We start from the raw sequence: 15,099 nt of genomic DNA, 5'->3' as shown, positions 1-15,099 counted from the left end.
TTTATATTTCAAAAATTATTGATTTGGGCTTCCCTGGTGGCGCAGTGGTTGAGAATCTGCCTGCCGATGCAGGGGACACAGGTTCGTGTCCCAGTCCGGGAAGATCCCTCATGCCGTGGAGCGGCTGGGCCCGTGAGCCATGGCCACTGAGCCTGCGAGTCTGGAGCCTGTACTCCGCAACAGGAGAGGCCACAACAGTGAGAGGCCCGCGTACCGAAAAAAAAAAATATTGATTTGACTCTTCCAAAGAAAATATTGAAAATTAAAAGATGGTACACAATGACTTAGCATTAACTCCTAGGAAACATGGATTGATAAATATTTTATTAGAAGTTCTATTGCAGAAAGGATTCATTATATTCCAATAAAAAGGGAAATTCTTAGCCAAAACTTGTAAACCTTTTAATTCTTGCAAAATTACTAAATTTTTAAAGGAAATTAATTTGCCGTTCTTATACTATGACAATCCAATAAAATGTTTACCACTTCCAAACACTTTCATTTGTTCAAAATTGCATTATTTTTAAAATAGCATTTCTATTATAAGTGAAATAAGTACAAACCTCAGCCAGTCATTTTAGTTTTAAATAGTCAAATTATTAAATTAACATTCAAAACAGGCATTTTGAAGGACCATAAATATCATCAGAAAAAACAGAGTTTGAACAATTATATATATATATGTGTGTGTGTGTGTGTGTGTGTGTGTGTGGTACGTGGGCCTCTCACTGTTGTGGCCTCTCCCGTTGCGGGGCACAGGCTCTGGATGTGCAGGCTCAGTGGCCATGGCTCACGGGCCCAGCCGCTCCACGGCATGCAGGATCCTCCCGGACCGGGGCACGAACCCATGTCCCCTGCATCGGCAGGCGGACTCTCAACCACTGCACCACCAGGGAAGCCCCCCAATTATATATTTTAATCAGTAAGGTAAATGAACCAAATCACCAAAAATAAACACTGTCTATCCCTTAAGATAAATGTTGACTTTGATAACTTTTTTTGTCTTTTGTTTTTAATCATTGACTAAGATAATAAAATATAAAATATAAGCAGGTAATTTATGGTTAGGTTTTCCTAAAAAAAAAAAAAAAGATATCAAGAACTACATGTAGCATCTGAAAAATCCTTATGTAAATGCAGAAATTTTGGGTACTGTTATAGTACTGAGTCATGCTACTTGGGGGTAGGAGACATTAGCTTTATGTCGTATATGTCCTCACTGCTCTACAACTTTTATCATCAACTTTTGAAAATCTGACTGACTAAGCAGAATCAAATAGCTCCTTCCTATTTCCCTTGCTTCAGAATTGACCACCCCACCTTTCTTGCACTGTCAACATTTTCTGAACATATGAAAAATACCAATACTATTTTTTATTCACATCAAGCCTGTTATGTTTGCCTCAGAAACACACTTTAAAAAGTATAACATATCATTGAGAAGTTGGAAAAACTATTATTCTCTCCAATTAACAGGCTCCCCCACTCAAAATTGTAAAACATAATATATATACCTGCCAATAACTAATATTAGGAATAAAAATGATTGACTAATGAAAAGTATAAGAAAAAATATTTGAGATAATTTAATGACCACAAATAATATGTATCAAAAATGCTGTATCAGTTTTTAATAGGTTATCAAAATATATTTATTAAATGAATGTGATGCTGTTCAAGTAGAAGTAGTTCATGTTATTAGAATACCAGGAAAAATTTTGAGCAGTTAAAAATATCTTAAGAGAATTATAAGAATGTAAATTTAACATCAATTAACACTATTTTATAACAAAAATAATAAATATTAATTTAGACCAATGTTCTTAAAGCATGGTAAACTTGAAATTTAGAGCATGTATACTTTGTAAATCAGACAATGCATTTCATTAACAGCGGCTTTCACATTGGCATTGGAAAGGGATGGAAGGGAAAACACTTAGCTTAAGCATGCATTAAAGTCTTCTACTCTGCTCCAGAGGAGAAATAAGTAACTTTCCCTTAAGCTTCTCTAATTTTCTTCTTAACCTACAAAATATAAAACTAAACAAAGAAAAAAAAAACCTGAATGTGATCACAGATATCTATCATATGAGTAACCTTTAGTTAAAAAATGTAATAACTCCTTTAAAAACAAAACAAAAAAAAATTAAAACTAAAGTAAAAGAAATGAAAGAATAAATAATATAGTAGAAATCAGAGAAACAGAAAATAGAATTCAATGAAATAAAAAAACTGATTATTTGAAATAATCAGAAAAAAAAATAAACTTCTAGCCAGACTGACTGAGGAAAAAAAGAGAGAAGATACAAATTACCAAAATATTGGCCCATAGAATCTAACAATATATAATGATCAAGTGAGATTTATCTCAAAATGCAAGGTTGGCTTAACATTCAAACAGTAATTAACAAAATTCACCATATTAGCAGACTAAAAAAGAAAAAAATTCAATGGATGCAGAAAAATCATTTGACAAAATCCCTTATACATTCATGATAAAAATTCTTAGCACACTAGGAATAGAAGGGAACATCCTACCCTAATATTACCAAAAACCCTCCATTTAACATCTTATTAATGGTGGAAGAATTAATGTTTTCCACCTAAGATCAGGAACAACATAAAGATTTCTGGTCTCACAATTTACATACAACATAGTTCTGAAGGTTCTTGCCAGAGTAGGTGTGTGTGTGTGTGTGTGTGTGTGTGTGTTAGGGGAAAGGGAATTTAAAATAATAACAGGCATTCAGATTGGGAGGGAAGAACTAGAACTGCCTTAGTAAAGTATAGTATATGATCACCTATATAGATAATCCAATGGAATCTACAAAGAAGTTACTAGAAATAAATGAGTTTACAAGGTTGTAAGATCCAACACTGACATACAATTCATAAAAATTAATTGTATTTCTGCATACTAGCAATGATTTATCAAAAAATTCAAATTTAGGAAAAAAATACCATTTAAAAACGGATAAAAACACGAAATATTTAGGAGTAAATCTGACAAAACCTGCACAAGACTTGTGAAGCGAAAACAACAAAACACTGCTAAGAGCAATTAAGGAATATATATGTAAACAGAGAGACATAACTTGTTCACAGGTCAGAGGATGCAATTGCATTAAGATGTCAATTCTCCCAAAATTGATACATAGATCCAACACATCCCAAACAAAATTCCAGCAGGATTTTTGTAGAAATTTGAAAACTAATTCTAAAATTCAAGCAGAAATGCAAAGGATTCAGAATAATCAAAACAACTTGTGTTGTTTCTAGGGCTGATTGAAACACTTATTATACAGTTAGTAATCAAGGAAGAATAGTGGTGGCTCAGAGACAAACAGATCAATGGAATTAAATAGGCATTCCAAAAAGAGACATAGATGGACAATTGATTTTTTTTTACAAAGGAAAGAAGACAACTGGGTGGGAAAAGGACAGTTTTTTCAACAACTGATGCTGCAACAAGTGAAAATCAATATGCAAACAAACAAAAGAAAAAGAAAGTTGATCCATGCCTTAAGTCATATGTAAAATTACTCATAATGGATCACAGATCTAAATTTTTAAAACTTAAAACTTTTAGAATAATACATAAAAGAAAACCTTTGTGAGCTTGGCATAGACAAAGATTTCTTAGTATGATATTGAAAAAGCATAATCCATAAAAAAGGAAAATGACAAATTGGATTTCATCAAATTAAAAACTTCTACTATTCAAAAGACACTGTTAAAGAGAATGAAAAGACAGGCCACAGATTAGGAAAATGTATTTGCAAATCACGTATTTGATAAAGAATTTGTATCTAAAAAGCATAAAGAGCCCTTGAATCTCAATAATATAAAGAACTCTCAAGACTCAACAAAACCAATTAAAAATTTGGCAAAAGATTTGAAAACATCATCAAAGAATATATATGGATGGAAATAAGCAAATAAAAAGATAATCAACATCATTAGTCATTAGAGAAATGCACATTAAAACCACAAAGATATACCACTATACCCTTATTAGAATGGCTAAAATTTAAAACCCTGACCAAAGGTTAGTAAGAATGCTATGGACCTGGAAATCTCATTGCACTGCTGATTGGAACGCAAATGATACTACCACTTTGACAGTTTCTTAAAATGTTAAACGTGTACCTACCATACAACCCAGCCATTCTATTCCTAGATATCCACAGGTCCATATACAGTCTTGTATAAGAATGTTCATAACCATTTTATTTGTAAGAGTCAAAACCTGGAAAACGTCAACTGTTTCTCAATAGGGGACAAGACAAAGAAATTGTAGCATATCCATACAACGGAATGTCACTAAACTAAAAAGGAAATAAACGATTAATACAACATGATAAATCTCAAAAGTTATGCTTAAAGAAGCAAAAAAAAATACATGTTATATGATCCATTTACATAAATCTATAGAAAATGAAAACTAAATATATAATGACAAAGCAGATCAATGTCTGCCTGGGAACTGGGGTCAGGGCCTGGATAGGAGGGAGGGCTTATAAAGAGGCAGGAGGAAATTTGGGGGCCTAATGTGTATGTTCATTATATTGTGGTGATGGTTTCATCAGTGTATACATGTGTCAAGACTTCACAGACTGTTAAATATAGGCACTTTATTGTATGTCAATTATATCTCAATAAAGTTGTCAAGAATAAAAAAGAAAAGAGATACGCTTCCAAAATGTTAGGATTCACTGATTTACTCCTGAAGCATTTAACACGTTTAATTTGAAAACCTTTGTTTATTTTCATTCCCAAAATACTCTTTGTCAGGTTCGTCTTTCAGTTTTTGATATTAAAGACTCTAATATTGAAAAATGTTAGAATTAAATATATTGTCACATATTTAGTCAAAGTCCCCTAATTTTCAACATTATCACAAGCAATCAACAGGAAATGGAATTATTTATTCATTTAAAAAATATTTATTGAGTGTTGCAGTCTGTGCCAGGTAATAAGGAAAAAAGTTAAGTAAGATCAAGTCCCCACCATAGAGGAGGTCATGGTCTAGTGGGGAAGACAGACATTTATGAAGCTAATGTTCAAAAGATGTGGCAAGTACAATAATAGAGGTATACAGAGATGTGTTCAAGGCATAACATGACCAAGGAGGAAGCATACCGGAGTTCGGGGTAAGAAACACAGTGTAGGCTAAGGGAGGGAAAGCTTTCTAAAGGAAGACTCTTCTAAGCTAAGTGTAAAGTAAATGGTAACATTGAATTAACATGATGATTCAGTTAACAAAGAAAAATCTCTTCCTTTCAGGCCCTACTGACACAAGTTGCAGGACTGGAAAAACTTTAACATAAATATAAGATGAATATATGGGAATGATACCCCTTTAAAACTAAAGTAATGATTTTGAAAAATATTACCTGTTTGCACATCATCTATATAGTAATCCCCTCTTATCCATGAGGGATAAGTTCCAAGACCCCCAGTGGAGGCCTGAGGCCTCAGATAATACTGAACCCTATTTGTACTATGCTTTTTTTTTTTTTTTACTATACATACATAACTATGATAAATTTATAAATTAGGCACAGCAAGAGATTAACAAACATTAACTAATAATAAAATAGAACAATTATAATAATATACTATAATAAAAGTTAAGTAAATATGGTCTCTCAATCTCTCTCTCTCTCTCAAAATATATTATTGTTGAGGAGGATATGGAGAAAAGGGAACCCTCGTACACTGCTGGTGGGAATATAAATTGGTGCAGCCACTACAGAAAACAGTATGGAGGTTCTGTTGAATTGAAAATTGAAAATAGAACTACCATATGATGCAGCAATTCCACTCCTGAGTATTTCCCCTGAAGAAAAGAAAAACACTAATTAAAAAAGATACATGCACCCTAAGGTTCACTGCAGCTTTATTTACAATAGCCAAGATATGGAAGCAACCTAAATGCCCATCAATAGATGAATGGATAAAGAAGATGTGACATATATATGTGTGTGTGTGTGTGTGTGTGTGTATATATATATATATATATATATATATATATATATATATATATCACTTAGTAGTGATACAAATGAAATATTACTCAGCCATAAAAAAGAATGAAATCTTGCCATTTGTGACCACATGGATGGACCTAAAAGGTATGTTTTCATACTGTATATTTATACTTCCATGTGGAATCTAAAAACAAAACAAATGAACAAATATAACAAAATAGAAACAGACCCAGAGATATAGAGCACAAACTAGTGGTTGCCAGAAGGGAGGTGGTTGGGGAGATGGGAGAAATAGGTAAAGGGAATTAAGAGGTATAAACTACTAGCTATAAAATAAATAAGTCACAGGGATGTAATGTACAGCATAGGGAAAATAGTAATACTGTAATAATTTTGTAGGTTCATTTATAAAAATATTGAATCACTATGTTATACACCTGAAGCTAATATACTATTATAAGTCAACTAAATTTCAATTTAAAAAAACAGACCTTATTGCACAAATTTAAAGCCTTTTCCATCTTAAGTAAGCATACTCATCACACACTGTGGCCGTAACTTTTGCAGTTTGAGGTGTGAAAGCAAAACTAGCACAAGTTTCTTTTTCCTTCTTTACAATTTTACGTACAGAATATTCGTTCTTACCATAGATCTTAGCAACCTCAGCGCAACATCTTTTTTCTTGTTAAGTCAATAACTTTCACCTTTTCACTTAAAAGATGAAAAAAAGGCAAGCATTTTACAGCTTTTCTTTGGTATATCCAAATTGTCAGCATCATTACTCTTAATAATGGCACGTTGGGGCCATTATTAAGTAAAATAAGGGTTACTTAAACACAATTGCTGTGATACCAAGATAGTCAATAGGTTTGATAACCAAGATGGCTACTAAGTGACTAACAGGTGGTATATGCTGGACAAAGGGATGATTCATGTCCCTGGCAGGACAGAGGGGGATGGTATGAGATTTCATCATGCTACTCGGAAAGGTGCAAAATTTAAAACTTATGAATTGTTTATTTCTGGAATTGTCCATGATATGTTTGGACCAAGGTTGACCTTGGGCAACTGAAACTGAAAAAGTGAAACTGGGATAAAGGAGGACCACTGTACTTTCAAATATTAAAATATTTTGGCAAAATAATTGAAAAGGAAATGTTAAGAAAAGATTAAAGATAAGATTCTAAAAGTATAGTTTTTTTGTAAATGAACTAGCTTAAATAGATAATTCACTCTTTGCATTCATGAGCAAGTAATGGAATGTGTAAATTATGGGGTAGGACAGACAGTTCATCTGGATGATAGGTGCAATTATTTTGATCACTTAGGATGAATTAATTAATGCATTAATGAACGCATTTAGTCTAGATCTCACTGCCAATAGCCTCATGCTTAACTTCTTGTAGTATTATAGCCCTTGAGGAGTTCCACAGGGATCATGGCAGTTATGATGGTAAAGAGGAATAGTTATGGAAGTGTTCTAACATAATTTGGGTGCAGGGTTATTTAATTTTCTATTATTACAGCATCCATCAGAATAACAGAACTGTAAGTGATCTCATCAAGGTCAAGCATAGCAATAAGCTGAGATGGAAACTAGATGTTAACACTGTTTTAACTGAGGATACTTAATAGATTAATAATTCCAACCCCAAGTATTGAACAAATCTCAGCATAAATACATAGATGGACAAATAATCCTTTCCTTTAACCAATTCTACATTAGGAGAAAATTATCTGCCTTACAATTTAGGTAAAGGAAAAATAAACACTTACAGTATATGATCATGCAAATAGCCAAGAAATGAGTCAAATGCATTATCAACATCTAACGTCAACACAGAGAGAGCCAAAGTGCTAATGGAAGTTGCATTTTCTCCTTGGCATTTTAAGTGCTTCAAGGGTGCCCAGTGTTCTCATAGACCATCAAATGAGAAAATTTCAGGGTAGTAGAGACAGTATGTGTGTGGACTGAACTGGGAAATACTGACAGATGCCTAATGAGGTTACGGAACAAATCAACATAGCTGGCCTGCTGACTGTTCATCAGCCACCCTAGAAAAGCCAGAGGTGTCCCATCTAGAGCAGCTGCTATACCAAAAGAAAGCATCACTGGAGTTCAAGAGCTCAGGCATAATACAATCAGAAAATTTTAGAGCTGGAAAGGCTGTAAGAGACCATGTAGTTCAGTGTCCACAAATCTGTAGGTCATTGTTGCACTTCAGTGATTCCATGAATTTCTTGAGATTACATGTAAAGTTACATGTATACATGCTTAAGAACCACTGATCTAGTTCAACTGTTTCATTTAACAGATGAGGAAACAGTCCCATTGAAATTGAACCACAATTCACTAGTCCTAAATTAGAGATAGCATCTCGAGTCCCAGCTATTTGATTTTGCTATCACACCAAGTTGTCTCCTATTATCAGTAAGTATTAAAAATCTTAACTGCAGCAGAAAAAGATAGACAGCCAGAATCCCTAATCCCTGATTCTCGAAAGATTCAATATCTTCTGTGTAATCACTCAATAAGCTCTCCATGAGCCCATTTATACTGCCATTCCTTGTCAACACGCCAAATATAACCTGTGTGATGTCTGCGTTCTGGCAGCCTTTGCAGTTGAAACAATATCTGACGTAAGTAGCTCATGAAACCAAAAGTAAGTCTTCTAGAATATGCAAGGGAGAAAATAGAAGATACAATTTTGGCTGAGAACAGATCCAGTCTTGCTTCACTTGCAAGCAGGCAGTACAGGCAGGTCAGAATCTCAGGCAGGTGTCTGGAGGCTGCACACACGGAAGGGACAGATGTTAGGGGGACGAGTGGGCCTTTCCTCCTTTGGCAGGTAAGGGCGCAGAGTGAGATACCTTGGCTTATCAAAGTAAGTGTGGCTTTATTAATATCTGCATTGGTGAAAACAGGATATATTAGTTGGAGCAGACCAGAAACTCCAAACTCTTAACGCTACTGGAGAACATCAAGGGAATATGTCTTTTTTTCCCCCTACCTTCTCTGAATTTCTCTTATTTTTTGTTCTTATTATAAATGGAAAATATTGTCAATTGAAATTGAGAGGTAAATCAGGTCCCTGTTAAAACATCAATGGAAATACAAGAATTCCAGATTGTATCATTTATCTTCTCAGTTAATAGGATATTAAATACTATCAACTTCAGAAAAAGGATTTGATTAAAAGGTCCCTGTTTTTTTTCTCAGATAGAAAATTCTGTGCAAAAAAAATGAAAATTTTAAAAATTAAAAAGGTTTTGAGAGACTATAAGTGTGCAAGGACAAGGCTACATAGTTACTTACACTGCTTTGTATATAAATGATTCTCAACAAATGTTTGTTAAACCGAATTGAATCGGTGTATAAACCATCTAACAAATGGTCACCCTGATGGTTCCCAGAAGAGGAAGAATTGCCCCCCTTACTAATGCACTAAGGCTATTTTTTTTAATTGGCTTTCGTTAAGCAACTCCATATATATTTTGATCAATCTTTCAGTTATTCCAAAATGGCTCTCAATTTACAACTAGATGCCAGGACTTTTATATGTTCAATAAATTAACAAGATTTTCTCTCAATGTTGCTGTTATTAAAAAAAAAATGATATCTTTCCAGTAAGGTATTTTGGCTAATGAACAAGAATCTCTTTTAAATTAATAACACCATTAGATTCACTTTCAGATGGTTTAACAGTGGTCTTTGGGATCTAATAACATATTGCTGACTTAGGCACGTTGCCAATAGACTGAACATGAATTTGTACAAAGTAAATCTCCATCTCAAATCTAAACAAAGTGTTTTCCCCTGCTAAACCTGCTTCTTTCTCTATATTTATTGTGATTAGGAGCATTATAATTTATCTAGTCCCCAGTCCCAAAAGTTGACTAAACTTTCCTCTCCCTCACCTAAAACATGCACTGAATAAGGATATCCAATCAAATATGTTATAAACATCTATCAAATTTATGCCTTCCTTTTTCCCATGGTCATTACCTTGTTGGAGGCCCTCATCACTTTGAGCCTGAACTCACAGGCCCTCTCTACCTTTAACTGCTCCCATTCTAGTTTTCCTGGAATATGACATCAGAATTAGTTTTCTAAAAAGTAAATCTGATCATTTCTTCCTCCTGCTTAAAACCTATCAGCATCTTCCTATTGCATCCAAGTACACAAATTTTTGCCTTAAAATACAAGGCTTTTGGTAATTAAATCTTGGTGTTCTTTCCATTCTCATCTCCAGGAACCCATAGCATTTCCCACAGGCTCTTTAAACCACCTGGCTAGAGATCTTGTCAAGTTTCCTTATGTCAGCCTCATTTTTTATTCCCTTAACTTTTAGCATATACCATACCCACTCCAGGAAGTGTCCTGACACTTTTTCCATCTGGCATAGAAGCTACCCTTCCTTCAAGGCTTAATTAAGGCTGCAAAAAAAAAAAAACCTGTCTGCCCCATGTGAAGTTAATTGTTTGCTCTCCAATCTAGCACACTTTTCCATATTTCTAGCATAGAACTTTTAAAACAATATTTTATGAAATATACATACTGAAGTCAAATATATTATCTGAACAAAATGAAAGTTAATTAAAAATCAATACCAAAACGATATCTAGAATCCTGAAATACCACACTTCTAAATTTCCCATGGGTCAGTAGAGGTATAACAAGGGAAATTATAAAACATTTTATACTAAAAGATTATAATACATATTACATAAAGTATAAGAAATGGAGTGACATCTGTGAAAATCAGAGTGAAACTCCAAAAATTCTCCTCCTTAAAGCAACGAGAATTGGAAAAAATTGTTAGAATCAACTTTTTCAGAGCTCTAGAAATTAGCCAAACACTTGCAACATTCTGAGGAGTTTTTATTCAAGAAAAGTAACTGATCTCAGTAAAAATAGTGATCTTTGTGGGATTTGAATTTGCCCTAGTCCCTTATCCCATTAGTTGAAAATTAATACTGTAGTTCACATTTGTGGTGAATACCAACAAACCAGCAACTGCTGCAAAAAGCAGAATGGGGCTGGAGCATCTTAAAAATCTCATTCCCAGAAAAATGGCATGATTTGACCTATTTAGTGGTTCCTAAAAGACCTACTTCAAGCTTACCTATATTTAACCTAAAGCACCTAATGGGAAAAAACTTTTTCCCAAAGGCATTTGTTGAAAATAATGACAGGCAATTTTTTTTAAAACTTTACAGTTGTCTGAGGCAGTGCATAAGAGTGGGGCAAACAATTTTATACATGTAATATATATATATATTATGATTTGTTTAGGTGTTCACTTCTACCATTAGAATCTCTTCAAGGCCATACTATATACCAAGCAAATTTTTGTGCCTACAGATGTTAATAAAATGCTCAAGACATAGTAAGTATAAATGTTGGCTGAGGAAATAAGTGAATGAATGAATGAATGAAAAGATACAGAAGAACTAAGATCCCTCTTCTGTTGTATATGTAACTGGTTCGATCATGAATTTGTTTTTCTTTTTTTACATATTAGAACTTTCAGAATGTACTTGTTTCCACATCCTTAGATACAATTAAATAAAACTCATTGTTTTCTAGGGCTGCCATAACAAAGAACCACAGATTGAATGCCTTAAACAATAGAAATTTATTTCCTCACAGTTTTGGAGGCTAGAAGTCTGAGATCAAGAAAGAACGAGCAGGGTTGGTTCCTTCTGAGGGCTGTGTAGAAGAATCTTTACAAGGCATCCCTCCTTGGCTTTTGATGGCTGTCTTCTCTGTGTCTTTACACGGTCTTCCCTCTCCCTCTGTCCATGTCTATGTCCAAATTTCCTCCTTTTACAAGGATATCAATTGATTTGGTTTAGGGCCCACCCTAATGACCTCATTTTAATCTAATCACCTCTCTAAAGACCCTATCTCCAAATAAGGTCACATTCTGAGACACTGGCAGTTAGGACTTGAACATGATTTTTTGGGGAAACACAATTCAACCCATAACACATATCTTCACTCATATAAAAACAGCGTGTTATGGTTACGTTTTTCAGTCTTTTCCGAATGTTTCCAAATAATAAGCCAGATTTTTCAGAATATTTTCTATTACCTTTAAAACATAAATAATCTGTGCTTCAGGGAGATCACCTTGGTGCTTTGCGATCATCTAGAAGGGTAGGATAAGGAGGGTGGGAGGGAGACGCAAGAGGGAGGGGATATGGGGATATATATACACACGTATGCACATAGTTGATTCACTTTGTTATACAGCAGAAACTAACACAACATTGTAAAGCAATTATACTCCAATAAAGATGTTAAAAAAATAAAATAAAATAGAAAGGACACTGGATGCCTATCAACTAATCATAATTTATGAATCTTGTTAGGATACTAATCTAAGCAAAGAGAATCAAAATATTCATGAGACAATTGGGAAATCTGAACACTCACTGGATATTTAACGATACTAAGAAATTATTATAAATTTTTTAGGAGTGATGATGGTATTGTGCTTATGGTTTAATAAGAATTCCTTATCTTTTATAGATAGGTGCTAACTTATTTACTAATAAAATGATATGATGTCTGTCAAAAAACAAAAAATCTGTGCTTCATTTCTTCACTTGGAAAAGGAAGTGGCTGGGCTGAATCCCTCTGCAATCCCACAAGTCCAAAGACTCTGACTCTACCTGGTCTTATTTTGCCACAGGAACTGGCACTGCTGGAGGTGACCTAGAAATAACATAAGAGTACTTATTTAAATGAAGAGATTAATATAAATTCAGTCGAGTTTGGAAATGTTTGCACAGCTGAAGACCATGAACCTTCCAAGACTTCTTAGACAAATTCCATCTGCTCTCTAAGGACAAACTGCCTTTGGAATTATAAATGCACACAGATGTTTCTTTCAGCACAAAAAAATACCTACGGTAAGTATCATTCATGGCAGTGCCTTAAGCTACTCCAAAGTTATTTTCATCAAGATTGAGTATCCCAGCTGTCTTCATTTTCTCAAAAATTAGTCCTAGAACAATAGAACTTATCACAACAGGTTACAGAATTTAAGTTATATATTAATTTATAAAAATTACCTTGGATTCTATGATACAATTCAAAGCAACTTACTAAATGGTATCCAGGTACTCTGAAATAGTAAATTTTAAAAGTATATATTTTTTAAATACTCCAAGTGACAACAGAATCAAGACAATGAAATGATCTTTACTGACACAGGAAAAAGAAGAATGCATTTGGAAAAGAATTCATTTCTTTTGATAAAAGTACTTTTATAAATTTCATACAGAGTATAATGATCAAAAGTTTTGGTAAACTCTTTTTGTTGAAAGAGAATGACTCATACGAACACATCCTTTGAGAAATAATCATGGCATATTACAACACAAAACTATCGGATATGTTAGGAAAATTTGAAGCAATATCAATGGTGGAAGAAAAAAAAAAAAAAAGCCCGTACTTCAGAAGATTGTTTAGAACACAAAAGACTCCTTAGAAGGGACACCTACTTAAATTATCAGCTGAGACTAATTCTTGAAGATATCAGATATATATTAAACTGGTATTAATTTATTTAAGCATATAATAGATGTTAGAGAGTAACAAGTGAGCTGACATTGAAAATCAACTGTCTCAATATCCAATATTTGACAATAATAATAATGACAAATTGTTTAAAGAGTACTACCAAAATGAAACTTTTAAGAAAAGTAGAGTGTGTTTGGGTTTTTTTTTTTTATAACTATGATAATGAACAGCTTGAGTCTAAGAAGGTGCTTTGAATACCTGAAGCTTCTAAGACTTACAAATTTTACTGCGACTGCTGCTGTTCTGGATAGCCAAAAGGTACTATAGAGCATGGGGCAGATGGCTATATAATCATGGCCTACAGTTACAAGATTTAGTAATTGATATAATGGTGAAAAGTGATACAGGGTTGAAAAAAGAACACCAGCAATATTAATGCACATTACAGTGATCTGAGATTCATAATGTACTTTCTGAGAGTATACTGATCACCCAAAATTGATAAAGTAATTTCTACCATTGAAGCAATATCCCATTCTACGAGTAATTTCTTACAAGATACTGAGTGTCTCAATGTTCTTATGTGGTTCATTCACTTCTTATGGCTATGTGCTCCCAGAAAATGACTTACTCATTGTTTCTGGCAACAGCTCTGGAAAATATAGGTACTACTTTATATACCTATATAATATTTTAAAAATAAATATTTCTCCTTTTCCTCCCATGATGTAAATCCCATTGCAAATTTTAATTAAGAGTAGAAGTGGTACTAAATATTTTATGTGTGAATCTAAAGTATGAAGAGATTAAATGGCCAGCTTATTTTGCTAATCATGAATTAGAAACCCACCAACTCCCACTTCACTTAATAAGACACTCAAAAAAGGCTCTCAGAGGGCTGCTCTCTGAATAGAAGGGCTCTTCCCACCTGTAGGATGAGAGCTGACATTCCCCCCTACTTAATTAGTTCATTCCATTATTTTCAATTCACCTAAGCTTTCCCTCCTTTTACTCTCCAGAGGCTTTGCAAATTATCAGACTGCTGCTTTCCTCTAAACTTGAAAACAGGAGTTCTTGACTTTCTAAAAAAATCATCCTTGAGATATAATTCACATACAATAAAATTCACCCATTTGAAATGCCCGATTCAATGTTTTTTAGTATATTCACAAAGTTGTGCAATAATCACCACAGTCAATTTTAGAACATTTTTATCCTTCCAAAAAGAAATCCCATACTTATTTTCAGTCACTCCCATTCCCTCCTCTCCCACCACTAGGAAACCAATGATCTACTTTGTCTCTATAGATTTACCAATTCTGGACCTTTCATATAAAAGGAATCACACAGTATGTGGTCTTTTGTGACTGGTTTCTTTGACTTACCACACATATATTTTCAAAGTTCAACCATGTGGTAGAATGTATCAATACTTCATTCTTTATTGCCAAATAATATTCCACTGTATAGATATACCACATTTTATTTATCCATGCATCAGCTGATGAACAACTGGGTTGTTTCCACATTTAGGCTATTATGAAAAATACTGAACATTCATGTCCGTGTCTT

At 33.7% G+C, this 15,099-nt stretch overlaps 1 protein-coding gene across 5 annotated transcripts in view; it reads right to left on the bottom strand.

Moving 5' to 3' along the window:
* NAALADL2 (N-acetylated alpha-linked acidic dipeptidase like 2) overlaps window positions 1–15,099 on the bottom strand; it is a 1,532,395-nt gene that overhangs the window by 1,468,330 nt on the left and 48,966 nt on the right. The window contains exon 2 of one of the 5 annotated variants that reach the window (XM_081235896.1): window positions 12,609–12,717. The exons of the other annotated variants lie outside the window; for them this stretch is intronic. The gene's annotated coding sequence lies outside the window, so the exon portion shown is untranslated. The remainder of the gene's footprint in view (window positions 1–12,608; window positions 12,718–15,099) is intronic. 5 annotated transcript variants of the gene reach the window in all.

The sequence above is a fragment of the Mesoplodon bidens genome (genome assembly GCF_964165515.1).
Source record: "Mesoplodon bidens genome assembly, chromosome: 5".
NCBI classification, from domain to species: domain Eukaryota; kingdom Metazoa; phylum Chordata; class Mammalia; order Artiodactyla; family Ziphiidae; genus Mesoplodon; species Mesoplodon bidens.
This window is presented reverse-complemented; position numbering and strand designations above follow the sequence as displayed.